This window comes from Tamandua tetradactyla, chromosome 21 (assembly GCF_023851605.1).
Source record: "Tamandua tetradactyla isolate mTamTet1 chromosome 21, mTamTet1.pri, whole genome shotgun sequence".
In the NCBI taxonomy this organism is placed as follows: domain Eukaryota; kingdom Metazoa; phylum Chordata; class Mammalia; order Pilosa; family Myrmecophagidae; genus Tamandua; species Tamandua tetradactyla.
In genome coordinates this window covers 23,499,997-23,520,526 of record NC_135347.1, presented here as the reverse complement: position 1 = coordinate 23,520,526, position 20,530 = coordinate 23,499,997, and the positions used below count along the sequence as shown (strand labels likewise).

At 37.4% G+C, this 20,530-nt stretch overlaps 2 long non-coding RNA genes across 5 annotated transcripts in view; one reads left to right on the top strand and one right to left on the bottom strand.

Moving 5' to 3' along the window:
• The window catches only part of LOC143665305 (uncharacterized), a 121,677-nt gene that overhangs the window by 84,278 nt on the left and 16,869 nt on the right, over nt 1-20,530 (top strand). The window lies entirely within an intron of this gene.
• LOC143665303 (uncharacterized) overlaps nt 1-20,530 on the bottom strand; it is a 64,346-nt gene that overhangs the window by 38,185 nt on the left and 5,631 nt on the right. For 3 of the 4 annotated variants that reach the window (XR_013166850.1, XR_013166848.1, XR_013166847.1), the window contains exon 2: nt 2,009-2,132. This is a non-coding gene — a long non-coding RNA (uncharacterized LOC143665303). Of the gene's footprint in view, nt 1-2,008; nt 2,133-16,791; nt 16,840-20,530 lie in introns of all 4 variants that reach the window. The other variant, XR_013166849.1, reaches the window with a different exon arrangement.

Below are 20,530 nucleotides of genomic sequence, written 5' to 3'. Positions count from 1 at the left end.
ATTCTATGAAATGTCCTTATTGCACCAGACAAGCCAGCACTTGCCCAACCACCACTTGGCCAAGTTGACACATGAACCTGACCATGGCAGTGCTCTTTAAATGCAAAAATCAGTGAATTTGAACTTAAAATTGATATATAAGTTGGCCCTTACTGAACTACTTTAAAAAAAAAAAGCTGTAAACACTGAGTGAAAAAGCACTGAATGGAATTTAGAATTGTAAGTTTCATCCTTGACACTTATTAGCTTAAAGATTGGGGTAGTTTATTTTTTTTAATTTCTGTTTCATTGTCAAAGTGGAGGAATAACGATGGTCAATGTGGTGGGGTAACAGTGTTTTGAGAAGAGCCTATCTGGAGAGATTGATATTACGAAAAATTCAAATGTAACAGATAAAATCAAGAATGACCAGCACAAAGGAATAATAAAATATAGAAATACATGGCTGAGGAGACATAAAAGCAAGTTACCTCCTCCTCAGATTCTCATTGCACGTGCATCCTCACCCCCCCCCCCCCCAGAATAAGTTCAAAGTTAATCAAGGGGGATGTGTTATTTGAGCAGAGGGCTGAAGCATGAGAAGGAGACAGTCATTGGAAAATAAAAAAGAACATATCTAAAACAGAGAAAATAGCTATGGAAAAGCTCTAGGGTGGAAAGTGAGCTTATCTTGTTAAGCTTATCACTTCTGAATGAAGCCCATGGTGGCCAGAACTTCGTGAGGCGAGAGAGAGTGGGAAGAGACAAGGTTGCAGAAATAAGGAGGGGCCAGTTCACTTAGGGCCTTGTAATGGAAGCTTTTGGGGGAATAAGCAGAATGTTAACATATCAAAGACTTAAAAAAGTATATCACTCGGGCTGTTGTGTGAGAATGGTTTGTACAGAAATGGGAGTGGCACTACAAACAGGAGTGGCAGTGGAGAACCAGCTATGAGACACCGTAATGGTTCAGACTAATAATCATGGTGACTAGACAGGGGTGGTAGCTGTGGAAGAAGTGAGAAGTAGCTGATTATGAGAGGTATGTTTTGAAGTTGAACTGATAGGACTTATTGATGGATTGGTGAGTAGTCAAGAGGTCTGTAAACAGCATGGGCTTTGACACAAGGCTTTGGGTCCCGATACCCACACTGACCCTGGTTAAGCTGGCTGTGTGAACTTACCAGGCCTTGCTTCCCTCATTAACAAAATGGATGTGAAATCATAGCACCCACTTTAAAGAGGTGTTTTTATATAAAATGAAGTAATCCATGTGTGGTGGTTTGAAACTACATGTGCCCCAGAAAAACATTTTCCTAAATTTAATCCATTCCTATGGGTGTGGACCCATTGTAAGTAGGACCTTCTGATGAGGCTACTTCGGTTAAGATATGACCCACCTCGTTCAAGATAAGTCTTATTCCCCCTCCTGGGGTCCTTTATGGGAAATGTAATTCAGACAGAGATAAAGCCAGGGAAGCAAGAGCTGAAACAGACAAAACCCAGAAGAGAAGGAAGAGACCAGCAGATGCCACCATGTGTCTTGCCATGTGACAAAGGAGCAAAGGATTGCCAGCAGCCAGTCCTTGGGAAGGAAGCATTGCATTAATGATGCCTTGATTTGAACATTTTCACAGCCTCGAAACTATAAGCTAGTAAATTTCCATTGTTGAAGATAAAAAAAAAAAAAAACAAAAAAAAAAACAGGGTAAATGCACAGAAGCCAAGAGAGTGAAAGGCTTTTCATTCTCTTCGGGATGCTGACACAAAAAACTACATTATAAAAAAATCAAATAGAAACATCTTGCACTTCTTAGGTGGCTAATATACGTTAGACATGATGATAAATATTTAAACTGGGTACCTCGTTTAATCTTAACAACAGCCCACATAAGTAACAGCATTATCCCTATTTTACAGTGGAGAGAAGAAACTTCATTGGATCCTAGCAAGGTTTGTTTGCTATTATATGAGTTTGGTTAAAGTAGAAAATATTCCAAACAAACAAGAAAATGCGTATTTCTCTCACATGAGTAGAAGATGGTATTTCAGTTCTTTACAAATTCGCCAGTGACTTAGCCTTCTTCTGTCCCGCTGCTCTGTCATCTTCGAATGTGGTTTCCAACTCTTGCCCCATCATCTTTACCGCATCCCTATTAGAAAGACCAGAACAAAACCATGTGGCTACACCAAAGCACTGAAGGAGACTGGGAAATCTGGTTTTTAGTTGGGTGACCTATCTAAAATTGGAGAATTCTATTAAGAAAGTAACTATTATTTTAAAGAAAAGTATGCTAAAATTAAACACTGAACACTTTTTTTAAATCCTGTTTTCCATAATCTTTTAGAATTTGTTTAAACATCAACTCCTCCCAAATTTTTGGTTGTCCAGTCTGCATAATTATATATTCTGTTCTATATTGTGGGTGTCATGAAGACAGATGGCTGGACTGAATCAAAGTTAAGACTTAGCAGGGTAAATTCCATACGGTCAAGAGACTGACCTTCTGTTTGGGAAGGGTGAGTACATTCACAGAATAAAGAAACAATCAAATAAAAAACAAACTTTTATTGCATGAGATTGAGCCAGTCACTTAAATCTCCTATCATATTTTTCTTCCTCCTGTTTGCTGCATCGCAGCCGACCATAAATCTAAATGTGAAAGGGCTATCCACTCTTCCAACTTCATGATAAATGTTTGTTACCATCCCCCCTTTCCCACACCCAAATCCCCACTTGCAGTTGTTGCTTAATCCATGTTCTGTACAAGTGAGAAGGGAAGATCCCTCTATTTTTCATTGACCCACATTCTATAGTTGCTGCAATTTCCTTTGAAAGCTTTTTGGTACCAAATATTTCTCAGTCAAGACATTTTCTTGATAATCAGGACTCATTTGCTTTCTCCCTGGCCCCCTCAGTTAAATTATTCTTCTCTAACATCAGCACTCCATAGCCAGCCTCACCCGGTTTCATGTTCCTCATTCCTCATCACTTACAGAGTCTCTGTGTATAAATCCATCATCTATTTCTTTGATCAGCTTCAGTTGCACATCACTAGACCACTTCACCTGTACCTTTTGGATCCTGCATGACTGACTAAATGAAGCATTTCTCATTAGTATCACAAGGACTAGACATATCACCTTTCCTTCCATTGACATTGTTTTATTCACTCCATAGAAAACTTCCATTTCATTTAAGGTAAGAAAATGAATATTCATGTCTAGATGAGTGATATAAGATTTGATTCTCTTTTATCATTTTTTTTCTTGCTATTGTATGACAGGAGTTTATGCCAGCTAAGGGTATATAAACATTCTATATTATTGAGCTTTGCTTTTATCCCACAGTTTCACCTAGCTACATCATGGGCAGTGAAAACTTAGTAGAGCAAAACATTCTGCTTCTTTTTTATTTTTTTTTCATCTAATTCTCATCAGGAAAGAATCCGCCTCTCTTTCCAGTCCCGCAACCACAGCATCAGGATACCTGCCAATCAGGCTGATAGCACATAAAATTATGACCCAAAAGGACTAGGTTGATATAAACTTTGTCATTTATCATGGTAACATGACCCAATAGCCACTTAGATAACAGTATTTCTCTAATTGAGAAAGAAAACTAAATCTAAAATATCTCGATTCTAAAAAAAATAAAAATTAATTCAACCAGAGGGCAAGGACAGGCATGAAATTTAAAGCATCACTGAAGAGGCTTGGGTGGCCAGGAGGACCTCTCACTAAGGGACATGATGCCTGTTATATCATTTCTCTTAGACATGAAATCCTGATTCATCTTCTTTGTCCAATCACTATGTATAAAGCATACTAAAGTAATGATGGAATTAATAGTAGCCATATTAATAGCTGTGGTAGATTGAATTATGTACCCCAATTCAGACATGTTCTTAACCGTGTCCTTGTGGGTGTGAACCCATTGCAAATAGGACCCCTTGAAGATGTTACTTTTAGTTAAGGCGTAGCCAACTGAAGTAGATCAGGCCTTAATCTGACTTATTGGAGGCTTTCTAAAGAGAAGAACTCAGAAGCCAGGGTCAGAGAAGGTCACAGGGAGAAAGCAGAAGTCAGTAAGAACTAGTAAGAGAGATGAGAGGATATGGTCATGTGGCAGCAAAGCCAAGGGTTGTGGTAAGTCAGCACTGGAATGCTACCGACCCCAGGAGGAAACAAATCTTCTAACCTCTGAAACCACCAGTATGGTTAATTGCCATTATTTTAGCCAATCTGTGGTGTGGTATTTGTGATAACAGCTTGAGGCAAACTAAGGCAGTAACTTATACACACAGTATATTCCTGTGTCAGGCATTTCACAACAATCCAGTAGATATTATTAGCATCCTATTGTAAGAGGAGACTAAGGCACAGCGAGATTAAATAACTCTACCAAGATTACACAGCTAGTATGTGGTGGAGCCCTATGGCAAAGTCTTTATGTAAAACATAAAATCTGGCTCCAGAGTTTATGCAGTTAACCACAGTACTATAGATGCCTGAAGACAAAAATTATTTAAATGTGTCAACCTCTTTCCTTTGTAGCTGGCTGCTAAAAAAAAAAATAGAGCCAAATAGGTGATAATCAAGGGAGCAGTTGAAGACAAGCATCCATAGCATCCATACAGCCAGGAAGACAAATGAGAGTGCAGAGATAATCACCACAAAAACCACTGCGCCATCAGCTTAGAAATACTAAGCACCATCTGTCTCACAAAAATTCATTGATCATTCTTTAGCAGCTTGTTTATAAGAATGTTGTCCTTTTATTATTTCCAACATATATCTCTTTATAATGATAACAATAAAGCACTTCATAATAACGATGTTTCATTACATCAATTATATTTCTTAGTTTCTGTTGCTTGCAACACCTCACAGTTTAGCAAGGTCTGTAAAGTTCCCCAATGTGCTATTCACAGATTCCTTCTGAATCATTAATAAACGGATAGATGTTAAAAATGATCAGCCCCAACACTACTTCCGTTGCACCCCCCCAAATACCTCCTACAGTTTTGCTTCATTGCCACTTTATTCCTATGCTTTATTTATGGTCCTGAAGCTAGTTTTGAATCCATATGACTATTTTCACATCTACTCTAAATTTGAATCAATTTAGCAATAACACTTTTGAAGTGTGGCCTCAATTTTTCCTAGAATCTTAACGTTAAATATCTAGTGCATTTACTTTAGCCTCTATTTATTGGGATAGCTTTCAAATTGGAAAGGGGAGCAATAAAGAAATGTGTTTTGTCCATACATTCATAATATATACTGAGTGTCTACTCTTTATGTTAAAGCACAGAGATAGGGGCTAGTGAAAACAAAATCCTTAGTGTACCATGAAAAAATACTGTAATATTTTGTACTCATGTCCAAGTAATAGAGCAATACTTCTCCAGAAATGATGACCAGCACCTGGACTTAAAATTAAACACATAAAAGATAGGAAATAGACTCAACACCAGTCCCTAATAGTATAGAATAGGAAAAGCAATTAACCACAGATATTGGATACTTAAAATGCTAACAGGTAAAATAAGGATATGGGGATAATTAATCAAACATATTTAAACCCCAATTACTGCAAAACTCCCCTAAATCAAAATCAGCATGATAGTTGCACTAAATAAGAATGCCACACTTTCTAGATACTCATACAAGCATATTTATAAATTTCAGAGGTCAACGGCCAATATGCTAAGTACATGTGGGTATCAATGTTCAGATTCAATCCCAGCAATCAATATTCTCACAATACCCTATATTTCTTCTTCACAAACTGTTCCACAATTATAGTTAATATCATTTGTCAACTTATTTGCTTAATGTCTGGTAGCCTTAGGGCGAACATAGGGGATTTTAGTTCTGCCCCATTGTCCTAGAACCCAGAATCTACATAAACCATAAAAATGGCAAAAAGAGCAGACTTCTCCTTACCTTCTTTACATCTTTATTCAGAGACTGAAATCTCTGCATATGAGATCAAAGAAGTATAGGCAAGAAAGAGGCAACGCTATACTCATTCCATTCAGGTGGGAAGCACCAATTAATACCGAAGATCTGGGCAAAGACCTTGGGTTCAGAGGGTCAGCCAGTGAAGTAAGAGAAGGTACCCCAAGCTTGCAGAGCCACCATGGGGAAAATGCTATCTAGCAACTGGAAAATGGAGCTGGGTACGTTTGTTTTGCACTTCAATTAAAAATAGAAAAAAGGAACTAGACCAAGTAGAAAGCATTCAGATTCTGTATGGGGGCAAATACTCAGCAGGAAAAGTGCTCTTTTTATTACAGAGTAAGAAAATCAGAAAACAGGAAATAAAAACATTGATCAAATACATAAATACACATATCTTATCAAATATGTATTTACATGTTATAACACACAACCTTAAAACTTCTGAATATTAAAATTATAACGAACAAATTAAAATAAATAAGCAGTTATAAAAATTACAGAATTTGGGAAAACTTTATTATAACAAATGAAAATAGTTTTTACCCTAATAATAACAATTCTCGAAAAATAACAAAGGGCAAGAACAAGCACTCCTCAACAGTACATATCATGAAAGAAATAGTAAAATATTTAACTGCAATGTGAGCAATAATGAGTTTACATATTTTTATCTTTCAAACCTACGCTTGTGATAATACTGAGAGTGAGGGTCCCTTGTATCCTAATGCTGGAAATATTTCTTGTAAAAGCATTTTTGGAAAGTAGTTTGAGGCTATATATCACAGAATCCTTAAAAAAAAAAAAAAGATCAGGGGTATCAATATTTGACCCAATAGTTTCTAATTATAGCAATGCCTGCCTGCCATATAATATGTGCACATTAATGAGTGAACAAATGAATTTTTTAAAGACCCTATTATTTCAGTATCAGTGTCAGGATTCACTACAGCAAAAATTCCTCAAACTATTCATTAAGGAGCCATACAAAATTCATATTCATAATCCACTACTTCAATGGAAAACCAGGTAATGATACATCAATAACTGTCCTTCAGTCAAGTCCTATGGAAATATCTGGCTGCTGAGATTGGAGATTTATTCATATTTTCATGATACGTATACATCACATCACATACACAAAAGAAGCTGTTGTTTTGGAAATTGATTTTTTACCTGTATTTACTAAAAATGAAATGGAGGCCAAGGAGACACATATATTTTCAAAATATCTTTTTTGATGTACATATTCTGACTCTATAAAATTATTTCACTGTAAATGTTATTTTTCAGGAAGGGAAGGTTGACAGTATTTTAAAAGACACAGCCCTTCAGTTTATATGTCTACAATAATTTGCATTTAAGTACAATCTTCCAGAGGACAGACATCACAGTAAGAAGTTTAAATATTATTTTGGATGATGACACTATTTTGAGATTATTTTATGATGCTATATTCAAATTACTGTCATAAATCTTACTCTATAACACACAACTTATTTTAGGGGAAATGTTTCTGAATGTGATCAAATAATATCACTTCTTTGTTAGCCATACCATGTGGGAGAACCTTTGGAAAACAATTTCCAAATCAATTCTTAAGTTAATGAAAAACCCCAACTTCACCTTTGTGGAGGAAATCTCTATAGAAATTTTTTGAAAAGTTAAATTGGTGCTAAAAAGCATGAATGAAGACATTAGGCTAATTTGAGAAGATAATGAATTTTTAATATGAAATGTTTTGCCTACCCATTATACAAAGTGTTACCTTATCTAAATTTCTTTGATTAAATGGCAGCAGATAGCATTCGAATTGCTTTCTGGACAGTTTCATTATCATTCCTCAGAACATTAAGGAATGTATTAGATATATTCTTTGAGCTTTTGAGTAACATATTGAATTTTAGAATGAAACACAGTACAAGCAGCAATAATTTTCTTTCATATTATTTGAGCAATATTGCATTTCATTTTTCTCCTTTCATCCTGATGAGTCCTTAGAAAAATGAGCATGCTGTGTTGAAAAGACATGTAGCACTTCCATTGAAGATAGAACATTTACAAATCAATCCCCAAATATCAGGCCCGAAGGGGGGCCAGTAACTAAGTGCAAGTGGTCAAAGTGAGCAAAAGGGATGTGTACAGGATATTCAGATCACTGCTTCTCCAATTTTATTGTGCACAGGAGTCACCTAAGGTCTTGTTAAACTTCAGGGTCTAATCCAATAGATGTAGGTGGGGGCCAAGGCCTTGCAGCTCTAACAAGCTCCCAGGTAACGCTAATTCTCTTGCCCACAAACCATGCTTAGAGGTTACCACTTCAATAACCTGTTCACTGAGTTTCAGCTGTGCATGCCCAAATTCAACTACCACTTAAACAGGGCCAGGGATTCTCATGTGCCTCCTTGAAATAAAGAGATGGTTTCCCAATCAGTACCAAGGTTTTCACAATCCTTATCAATCATGGAGAACTCTCCATGAATCTCCCTGCAGGCTTTTCAGGGCACTATTGCCCATGAAATCGTTGCAGGGCTAAATGCACAAGCAGTGTCAATCCAGCCACCATTAACAAACATATATTCGGTACTTCCTGGGTGCAGGAAGTGACAAAGACACAAATCAAAATGGAGCAGGAGGAAGCCCCTGTCCTTGTGCTCTTAAAATCCAGTTGCAAAATGGGAAATACACAAAAGAGGATAGCCATAAGTATGACACTGGGCTCATGTCTCAGTCCAAGTGAAGGGACAGGTAGTAATTACATGCAAAGGAGGAAATAATAGCTAAGAGGATGGTGCTAATAATGAAAAAGAGTCACCAAGGGAGGAGGTGACTGGGCTTAGATCTCAAAGAAAGGGTAAGACATGGGGGAAAAAATGGAAACACTTTTCAAACATGATCTCTTTATGCTCTATGTGAGGCATTGTGTGCTGAATTTTTAGGTATAATTTTACAAAGAGAGAAGCCTTCCTAGAGGATCCTTCTCAAGTACACAATTTGTTCTCTAACAGGGTGACAGTAACAGTGACAGGTTCCCTACGGAAGGGGGGCACTTACAAATGATTGGAATTTTTCACTGTGCCAAAAATGAGTGTCCTTGGAGCATGTAAGATTTTCCTTTTTGAGGAAAGAGAGATATGCAAGAAAGACACAGAGATGATTGTGGGTCAATTTGTAGAAAGAGTGCAAAGTCTTCAGGAGAGGAGAAAATGATCTCAGTGAGCCAAGCGAAGGAGACGAGGCTGTGGACTGGAGTGAGCTGTAGGAGTTCTCTGGTAGATCAGGGCCCCAAAGATGACAAATGCAGAACTTATTAAGATGAAATTAGGAGTGAAGTCTGGAGATCTGGGGCCTTCAGGCAACATAGTGGTCATTTGTGTGGCTGATTATGGAATTCTCAAAGACCTAGACCCCCTGATATAATTGTTTTACTTAAGGAGAGGTGGCTTAATCTGGTGTTTCAGTTTGCTAAAGCTGACAGAATGCCATATACTAGAAATGAGTTTACTTTTACAGTGGGGATTTATTAGTTTAAAAATTTACAGTTCTAAGGTCATGAAAATGTCCCAGTTAAGTTCTCAACAGGACGATGCATTCTCTGAAGAAAGACCGATGGCATCCGGGGTTCGTCCGTCACATGGGAATGCACATGGTCAGAGTCTGCTGATCCTTTTCTCCTGGGTTTCATTGCTTTTAGGTTCTGGCTCCTTCAATTTCTGTGGGTCATTTCTTGCTTATCCCAGGGCTTTTCTCTCCCAACTCCTTGGGTGTCCTTCCTTTGTGAGCTCTCTCCATAAAAGACTCCGGTGAAAAGGATTAAGACTCACGTTGTATTGATGGGTCACATCTCGATTGAAACAACCTAACCAAAAGGTCCCACCCATAATGAGTCTGGCCCCACAGGAATGGACTTTTAAAACTTCTGGGGTGCATAACATCTTCAAACCAGTACACTCAGGAATATGAAATAAACAGAGCTGCAATTCTGGCATCCAGAGTCGGATACCACTGTGCTTGAAAGCAGCAGAGGAGAGTTATTGTTCCCAGAATCGGGCAGGACCGTTCTCTGCACTCTATGCAGCAGCAGAAGCAATCACTGTAGTGGTTCTCATTCTCCCCATCCTGGTGTTTAGAAGCCAAATTTTACTTCTGAACCCCAGTTGAATAAGTCTCCGAAGTTCAAATCAGAAGTTCAGGGGAAAGCATTAAATGAAGACAATTAGACTTCTTGCTACTAGGGATTGTATAATTAATTAGAAAAATAAAAAAAAAGTACCATAGTTACAAAAGTTTGTTTAAATTACCATTCATTCACCCACACATAAATATTGAGTGACAAGCACTGTGTTAAGTACATAAATTGAGAGGAGAAAAGGAAAGACAAACACTTTATTCTTAATAAATTTTACTGTAGCGGAAGCTGATCCCCAAAAGGCTCCCAAGCATTTATGGATTCCTAGAATAAGTAGCTGCTGAACCAAAGTCCGCAGGCTCACCTCCTATTGTATATAATAGACTGGGGGGCCCTCAAGCACAGTCCAAGCTGTCCGCATTTCAACAAATAAATTCTACTAATCCCCAAACAAGGTGATATTCCATGTAAGAGAATATAGACCCACAGGAACTGCAAGAAAAACAGGACTGAGAGTGTTAAGATAGTGATAGGGCAGGTAATCTTCCAACTATATATCCTTTTAAAGAAAGCATCCAAAATCAGCATATTTGTTATTTATGCAAATATCAGAGGACAAATAAGACATGGAGAGACCAGTTTGCCTTAGAACATGTTTTGTCCACATATAATTTTAGTCACTGAGATAAACTTTGCATATTAAACTCTCTCATATTTGCAAATACTTTTCTTTGTAAGCCTGCTTCCATCAAATGATACCAAATGATTACCGGACTCAAAGGCAGATTTCAAAGACTTGTAAAATACTGGCCACTGAAGCACTTAATGACTGTCAGATGCTCAAAACTAATAATACATTTCAAACTACAATTTAACAAGTTTGAAACTAAAATGAGCAGAAATTATCTTCTAAGAGGTGTTATGTCCAAAAGCAATTTAAGACACATGTAATTTTTTCTAATTTTCTGTGTCTGTTTTATATTTCTAAAGCATATAAAGTAGTAGCAGGTAAAGAGGCAGGAAGTTGTGTTCCTTGGTTAAAATGTGTATTACATGCCAAAGTTCCACCCAATTCAAGGGACTTTCATAAACGTGTAACTTACAGCTAGATGTTTATTTTGCTGTTTTCAAATTCAGGATTTTGTCATTGAGTCTAAGCAACATAAGCTATTTTCAAAGGAATCTAATGTATTATTCAAAGGCAAAAGTGGGAATAGAGGAGAAAGTGTGGGAGTAGAAGAAAGAACAGTTATTTAACTACAAGCTAGGAAAGCAATGATGAAATTCCCAGACACATACACTTATTAGCAGGTTACACGAGATGTCAGTTATCAGCAACCTTAATAATGAGAATAACTATGATAAGAATTAATTTTCATTGCCAATAAAACCCAATGCACTAGCCAGTTGAACTAACGTTCCTTTCATTAAGTGACACATTCTAATCATCACCTCGGAGAAGACTTGCAGAACATAGATAAAAGCCTAAGTGTCTCCTCTTGGCCTCCAAAATATTCCATTTGAATAGAGATGAAAGTGGGTATCAGCATATAACCTGTTATTTGCTTTTTCACTTTGAAGTTTACTCATTCTGTAGCACAATGGTCAGCGTGCCAGTTTATGCAGTAAGCAATCCAGTTGGTGGGTTATGAATTCAGTTTTTTAAGACTGGCTTTAACTTTCATGGGTCAAGCTTGCCATTGGCAAAACCATGCCCGGACAAAAGTATTCCAGTGTTCCCTTTGCCCCTTTTTATACTTACAGGTCTAAATGACCCCCATTACTATAAGTTGGTCTACCTTCCCAAGTCCTTGTGCAATAGTCAAGAGAATACCATATATATTGTATTAGTTGAGAGCATAGACTTTCAAAGCAAATACAACAAGGTTCAAATCCAAGTTCATACAGGAGGTCACTTAACCTATGTGCCAGAGCATCTTATCATTAAAAAGTGAGTAATTTCATCTCAAATGGTCAATATAAGGATTAAATGGAATAATGTAGGTGAAGCATTAAAATAGTTCTTGGCACTTAATAAGCACTTGTAAAAGGTAACAGATTTTGTTGTTACAGCTCATATTAAGCAGGCCAATGCTGCTTAATAAGTCTTTGATTTCTTTACATTCCATCCCTAAAAATTGTATTCTCTGTTGGCTGAAAAAGAAAAAATATTGTACCTGGTGACCAGAGGATATGCTAAATTGTTATGGTGTGACCAGAGGATATACTAAATTGTTATGGTGGGCAATTTAGCAAGAAGGATCAAAAGCCTTAAAATTTGGATCCAGCAAGTTCGTTGCTAGGAAATAAGCATAGATGTGCCTAACACAAAGTCTTGAGAATGTTTCCCTGTTTCCTCCTAGGAGTCCTATAGTTCTGGATTTCATATTTAGGTCTTTGATCCACTTGAGTTGCTATTTTTTAACTTTGTTTCAAAAGATTTTTTTTTTCTTATTTTCTGGTGCCTCTGACTGGCTAGTGCCTTACGTGTTAGTTTAGCTTGCCTACTGCATAATCCAGCACTGGACAGCTTAAACCAAAATTTAATAATGAAACCATGACCATATTTATTCATAACTTGGGTCATGAATAAACCTCCTTACCACAATGTGCACTGTTCAGATAGTCACTTATCTAAATGTTCAAAAGTTAAATAGTCAGTGAGTGAAGAAAGGGTCAGTTAGAAATGGAAAATTCAATACCACATCCTCCTTTCCTCTGTTAATGTTGGCATTCCCTCAGCTGCTTGGAAAACAGTCATTGCTCTGTTAACCAGCTACCTGCAAGAGCCCTTTAGGACTCCACATGTGTCTATCACTTTAATCCTGGAGGCTTCGTGATCCCTTCCCATAGTAATGCTACTTAGAAGTAGCATAATACGATAGTATCATGTTGAAATCCTAGCCCATTTACTGACCGTGGGACCAAAGCAATTTACATAACCTCTCTGTCCCTCAATTTTGTCATCAGTAAACATGAGTAATAACAGTACCTACTTCATTGGGTTATTGTGAGGAGTGAGTTAATAAGCATCAAAAAAAAGATTAAAGCATTGCCTGAAACATAAGCATTCAGAATAAATGGCAACTATTATAGAGAGCAAAAGGAAGAGAGGAAGGAAATTAGGCCATTGAGGTGCCAAATCATGGAGGGTTTGGAGGCTCTGCTATGGAGAATGTTTTCTAAGTGTCATGTAAATCCATTACAGATTATGTGCAGTGCAGGAGTCTGGGGATAAGTTAGATCTTATGTGCAGGGAATCTAGCATAATGCCCAGTAAATTAAAGGCTTTATGGTTTTAATTACATACCTCATGTTCAATATGTGGATGATATATGTGTATATGTATATATATATATATACACACACATATATATATTATACTGAGTATAATAATCTGACTCCAAACAGTCTGGGCAGAAGATAATTACTGAAGGTCCTTTGTGACCAGGAACCTCTGAGCCTGAGAGAATGCCAGTTGGTGGACTCTGAACCACACAATGTAGAACTGAAAAAAAAAACCGATTGATTTCTAACAGCAGTAAGACACAGTGTGGTCATTTATCTGAAGATTCAGGTGTTGGGTTCAGGAAACCTGCCTATTTACGGAAGGTTTTTGCCAATCCTAGTACAGGTGAAGGTAAATTTCATAACGTGAATATCTACTCTCTCCATGTGAACAGTTCCAGAGGATCAAAAATAAAAGTGGGCTCTCCCTTTCCACTCAATCCTTTAGCACCAATTGCCTTGGGAACAGATCAGTATTGCTGCTTCTGGAAAGTTATATTTCATTACCATTTTAACATAAATGTGCCTTATTGAAAAACAAGAGAATAGCCATTTACATTTTTGCCAGCTACTGATTAAAAAGCAAATGGGAGCCCAGGGCAATGTGAACCTGTTGTACACCAAGTCTCAGCGGAAGTGAGCCACTCTGAAAAGGCCACGGGCCTCCAGGGGCTGGCATTGCTTGGGACGTGAGAGGAGTCGTGGCCCAGTCGGGGACTCTGGGCATAGAATGTGCCTGCTTGGGTTGTAGACGCATCCTCTTTTGTTTATGAAACCAAACTTGTGAAATTTGGACAGAAAAGACAAGTCGGCAGCAGTGCTTAAAGAAAATACATGCAAAATATTTTAATATAAATAGAATATGGGGTCTGCCTCGCGTAAAAAAAGGAGTATTTTAGATTTTTCCATCCTATAAGTTATAGAAGAATTTACCCTTAAGAAAAATATAACACATAAAACATGGCACTTTGAATTACTATATGAACCAGGATTATGGATTAAAAATAGCTAGCAAGGTCTAAGTACAATTGGTTTCTGTTAATCTAAAGAATAAACTTCAGTTTTAAAGAAATCTTAGCATTAAAGATATTCAAAGGACAAATTCAGATGTCACAGAAACAGATGTGAAAATGATGCAGATATTATGTTTATCAGTAGGACTCATATTAAGTATTAAAAAGGGTTACAGATCAGAATGCATATTAGTCACACTTTCTAAAATATATTATTTATAGATTTGCATGAGGAAAGTCTAGAAGAATACATGTTAAATTATTAACTGCTTTTATCTTTTAGAGATGTCATATGTGATGACTTTTTTCATTTTCTTTCTTTGTTATATGTGATTTTTACTATAATAATACACAAACATATTTATATGATGAAGTGAAAAACACAATCCTTTATATCAGGTAATGGTAAAGCTTAATCTAAGCTGTCCAAGAATTTTGGAAATTCAAATTTCCAAAGCAAACAAACAAGTATGCAATAGATTGAAATGTCTGATTGCTGAACCAGGAAAATGTCTTGAGAATCCACTTAAGTGTCACGCTGAATGCAGATTCCTTGGTTTCATGTTCCTGTGACTTAGATCTAGTGCTAGAACTAGAGATGACTGCACTGTGGGAATGTAGCAGCTGGCTGGCTGGACAGTTTGCTCATCTGGTAATCTTGAGGGAAATGCTGCCTCTGACAATGCTGAGAAACAAACGGAGTGCAAGCCCAGGCAAAAGATCTGGAGCAAGGCCAGTGAGTTCTTCCCCTAATGTCCGGTGAATGCTAAATTAATACTTGCTGAATGACTGACTATTTAACCAAGATGTAATTGGAGAAACTTTAGATATTGCAACAGATGCACCTCTCCTCTAGTATGCCTTGGAGAGCTTCTTGATTTCACAGGCACCTGCCCATGCATGACACAATCACATGCTTTGCATCCCCATATACACTCAACTCTGAATGGCTCAAGTCAAACCTGATCAAAGTGTGGTATCAGTGAGACGCTGTAATTATGGCCACATCTTTCAGAACCCCGCATCTGAGTATTGCTTACATACCCAAGCTGCATTAAGCCAAAATTCATGCCTCCATTGTTCAAAGTCATTTCTCCACAAAATAGGCTTCAATTGCAGCACAGTAAGAAGCCTCATTTCAGGATTTCCAGAAAGATAGTCTAAATGTGCTGTGTTACGACATTATGCTTCACCTCTTAGAGAATCCACTTCGTTCTCTACACATATAAATTTCTTACTTTTTACATGTACAAAAAAATTCAAGAATGAAATATTTTTTGAAAAAATAAGCAATATAGAAATGCATAAAGAAAAAAGTAAAATGGTTCACCATTAAACCAGGACTGTAACTATCATGCATGTGCCTTTATGTAGATTGAAAATAGGCAGAAGATAAAAAAAAAAAAAAAGAATCAATGCTTTCTCATACAACTTGAATGACCTATGTGGTGAGTGTGATTGGAACAAGGAGCGTCCAAACCACCATCACTGTGGCAGGAAAAGGGCATTTGTTTGGTCTCCCAACATGTTTGCTGGTTCGGACTCTCCTCCCCTGCTCCAGCACTCAACAAGAAACCCAGAATCACCGAGACTGCCTACATGCTCTCCTGTAAGTTACAACTATGCGTACAGCGTGACTGATGACTTCATAGATGAGGCTCCCTTGAAAAGTACATAACTTGAACAACTCCATGCATCGATGCAATATCCTCACCCCTCCCAATTCTGTTTCCAAGAGATAGCCACACGGTGCATGTGGTTGAAGTCACTTTTAATTTGGAAATCAGTGAGAGAACCCATTAAGGCCTCTCTTTCGTACGCTTAAAGTTCCACTGGGCCTACATTAAGGAAAGATACATTCTTTAACACAACCTCTCTGAAAGTCTAAATGTCACAATGCAGTTTCGACTGGCAGGTGTTGATGCAGTCTTTACTTCCCAGGACCTAGGCTTGGAAACATCCTTGCAAACTCCAGGGAAACTTTTCCCTTCTCTATTCAAATGGCAACAGGGAGATTTTGTAATGCACGGCTGTATCAAATTTGGTGTGAAAATATGTTTCATGGAATTTGTGAAAACTCACATTTGAGGCATCTTTCTAAATAGGACCATGCGGAGCACATTTTATACCTACCAGGTCCTTATACTTGATCTCTCTAAATGACAGCATATGGATTTCAGATCAAATTAAATAAAATGCTCAGGATCTTCTTTTCACGCATTCTAAAGAGACTCTTTTCAATAGGAATAGAAGAGCTTAACATTGCATTTCTATATGAATAAAATGAACTCTGTATGAATAAAACAAATAATAAATGTTTTGTTTTACCACTCATTCCTCCAAAACATCAAGAACTAGTTTCAGATGTATTTTACAAATGAAAGGGATGGCTAAACTAAATTCTGTAAAACTCACCAAGGATTTCATTTTTGTGTTTCCATTTTGTTGTCTTCTTGAAACCACCTAATTAACATCAACAGAAATGTTTCGATTAAAACTCTTCACAATGGTGTAATAAACGTAATTGCCACACAATTTATTTTTTTTTAAAAACTTAACCTGATTTTTTATTCCTACCCACTTGTTGAGGATAGGGTTGATCCTAGATCAAACTTTGAAGGAAATTGCTTTTTTTTTCCCACTGCCTCCCCACAACCATTCTTTCCAAGATTCTCTCCCAGCATGTTCCTTTAACCCTTCTCAGCCCCTTTCTCTGAAGCTTTGCTCTCTCCCCATTTCCTCACACCAGAGCTTATCACTTCAGAAGCTCATTTCCTGAAGCTTCTGATGTATGCCAGCTAATTTGATAAACTAAATAGGCTGACACATCACATCATTGATGGAAATGCCAAAATGCGTTGCTGCTCCAACAACATTTAATTACATTTATTAGAGGCCAGAACTAAATTTAACCAGCAAAATGAGTAATGGTGGAAATTTCAGAGTCTCCAAAAGTATAAGAGGTGAGAAATTTAAGAGCAAAAGGTATTGTTAGGACTCTCTAATTCATGCTACATAGACATGTTACATAATACAGGCCAACTTCATGGGCACATCACATTTCTAGCTCAGGAAAGGCACTGCCACATAAAAATCACAGTCAGTGGTTGATTTTCAGATTGAAAGTCAGACTGGAGGACTTCCACGCATTAAAGATTGGTTCTCCAGGCACAGACAGTGGGAGAAGGTTCATTTTCCTCGGAGACATTCGGCACAAATAAACCCATTCTTCACAACAGCACAGCCTGATAGACTATTTAGTCTAATCATTTAATAGATTTGATTCCTTTTCTGACTCTAATCCTGAATTCATAGAAATTTGGCAACTCCAGTTAGAATGCTGGAGAAGTAATTTACTAAAATGACACCTACTGGCCTGGAAAGAGAAATATTTCTCCTAAATCTCCAAATCTGCATCTAGGTATTTCTTCACTCCGTACCTCTCATTAAATAGAATTTATGGAAATACGAATTATTCTTGGAATCCTAACATCAGTATTTCCTATGTACTTCAATCATGAGCCAAAGCTTTTGTTCTAGTTTGCTAGCTGCCAGAATGCAGCACACCAGAGATGGATTGGCTTTTAATAAAAGGAGATTTGTTTTGTTAGTTCTTCAGAGGAAAGGCAGCTAACTTTCCACTGAGGTTCTTTCTTATGTGGGAAGGCACAGGATGGTCTCTGCTGGACTTCTCTCCAGGCCTCTGGGTTCCAACAACTTTCCCCGGGGTAATTTCTTTCTGCATCTTCAAAGGCCTGGAATGAGCTGCCAGTGCTGAGATGAGGAATGCTGAGGTGCTTGGGCTGTGCTACGTTGTGCTCTCTCATTTAAGCACCAGCCAATTAAGTCAAACGTCATTCATTGCAGCATGCCTCCTAGCTGACTGCAGATGTAAATCAGCAACAGATGAGGTTCACGCACCATTGGCTCATGTCCACAGTAACAGAACTAGGCACGTTCACCTGGCCAAGTTGACAACTGAATCTAACTATCACTTTGTCTACCAACTTTTAAGTTCAGTAGTGCAGGTAAGTTGAAATGGAAAAGTTAAAGTACAAGACTCTATATCCTGATCCTTAGGAAGAGCTTATTCTTTGTTTACTATTTATTTATAGCTAAAATATTAAATGTGACCCCCAAAACTGTCCAGTCCATGTATGGACTAGAATTCAAGGAAGAAAAGTGCAACTGTCAAATAATTTAAAAGGAAATTAATATATATTTCAGGCTTTAAAATACCATTAAAGGGTATCCAATTTTTAGCATACAAAAATACTTAACTAAACCCCTTTTTCCAAGATCCATTTATTTTGTAAATCACAGCCATCTCAGACCCCAGTATCATACAAACTTGTAGGCATGTCTTCTGCTCCTTCGCAATTTGCTTTCTACCCAAGAAGAAAGATAAGGGCTAGATTTTACAGGAGAGGCAATTTTTTTACTAAACCGGGTTTGGATTAAAGTTTTCCTTGATGGGGAAAACATTCAGATTAGAACTTCAGAGTATATTAATTTTATTAGCAAGTAACTCTACAGATAACAAGCATTACTCCATTGTTTTTATTCTATAGTGTGAGCTCAGCCATACTAATGAGTGCTTTTATTGTCATAAAACCTTGAACTAATGAATCTTTTAAGTTATGTTCTAAATCTGATAAACTCCTCCTTGCTCTCCATTCTTGTATTTAAACTAGATGACCCAAAATGCAGCACTCTTAAAGACTACTGAAGTTTCCTGCAGGTGGACTAGAAAATGAATTCATTTAGTGAACACTTCATGAAAACCCCCTTATCTACCAGGCCTGATAGCATATGCTGGGATTGTAGACATGAGTCTGTGCAGAACTCCCTGGTTTTAGAGACAGGCATATAACCAGATAATTTATAGTGCAAAGTTGTAATTGCAACTATTGCAAATGAAGGCCTGTTATGGACTGGATAGGGGATAGGAAGTACAGGTAAGAAGTTGTTACAAGTTCAAAAAGAGTCAGCATGAACTTGGTTTTTTGTCTTGATTTCTGTTGTTTTTCAGTAGCACCTTTTACAAGTTTAAATTATCTTGTTCACTTTTCAGCATAATTATTTCTCGTTTGTCTCCCACTACTGGACTTCATGCTCCATGAGTTAGAGGTTTCTCCCTCTGCAGTGTCTTGGACAGTGCCTGACATGTACTAGGAGCTAAAGATGTGTTCATGAAACAAAGAAAGGAGATGAACTAAATTCAGGAGATAGAGAAAAAGTAGTGGGTATAAAAGAGAGTTCACCAGACTTCGTGATGATTGGATCTGACAAGTTAGGAAGCATGATGACTCAAATACAATATAAAACTAATCCCGAGGGGACAGATAAAGAATACAGAAGAAAAACAAATTTCGATGGTGCTTGTGTTAAGTACGTTGTGGGAAATAGGGAGAGTCGATGCAGGCAAGTGTAGCTGTAGAGTTGCACTTGCACAGTGTCCATATGCATATATCCAGCAAGAAGTGAAGAACATGGGTCTGGAACCAAGAGGATGGGAAATGCATATTTCCTAGTTTTCTGTCGTAAATTGTGTTTGACATCATAGGTGCAAATGAGTTATTTAAGGAGAAAATAAAAATTGTGAATAGAAGAGGATTAAGTTTGGATCTTTCTGGGGAAAAGTTATCATTTATGGATGAGGTACAAGAATGTGGATAAATCAAAGAAGAACAAAAGGAGGAGGAAATGGGAGAAAATGATGCTGCAAAAATAAAGCAAAGAAAAATTTTCAAGAATTTGAATGTTGTCTATTGTATCAAACACAGCCGTTGGGTCCTGAAGGTTTGGAAATGAAAATATCCCCTCGGATTGAATCATGCACTTAGAGAACAGCTGAGGCAGAGATCAGTTAGTGTATGTCTGAGGAGTTAAGAAATGTGAGGAAAGAGGTACCATGTTTCTAAATCAGAGTTGTAGGAATTCTAAATGCATCATCTAATAAAGCCCATGCCAATCCGACAGAGTCTAAGGATATTCAAGAAACATTTAGTTATTGCATGGTGTGTAATCTGAGATCCATCAAGGTTTATGAATAATTCCAAATTACCCAAGAGAATTCCTCCTTAATTTTAACTCAGTGTGTGTAAATGGCTTTTAATCTAACTGAAAATGTGTATGTATATATATATATATA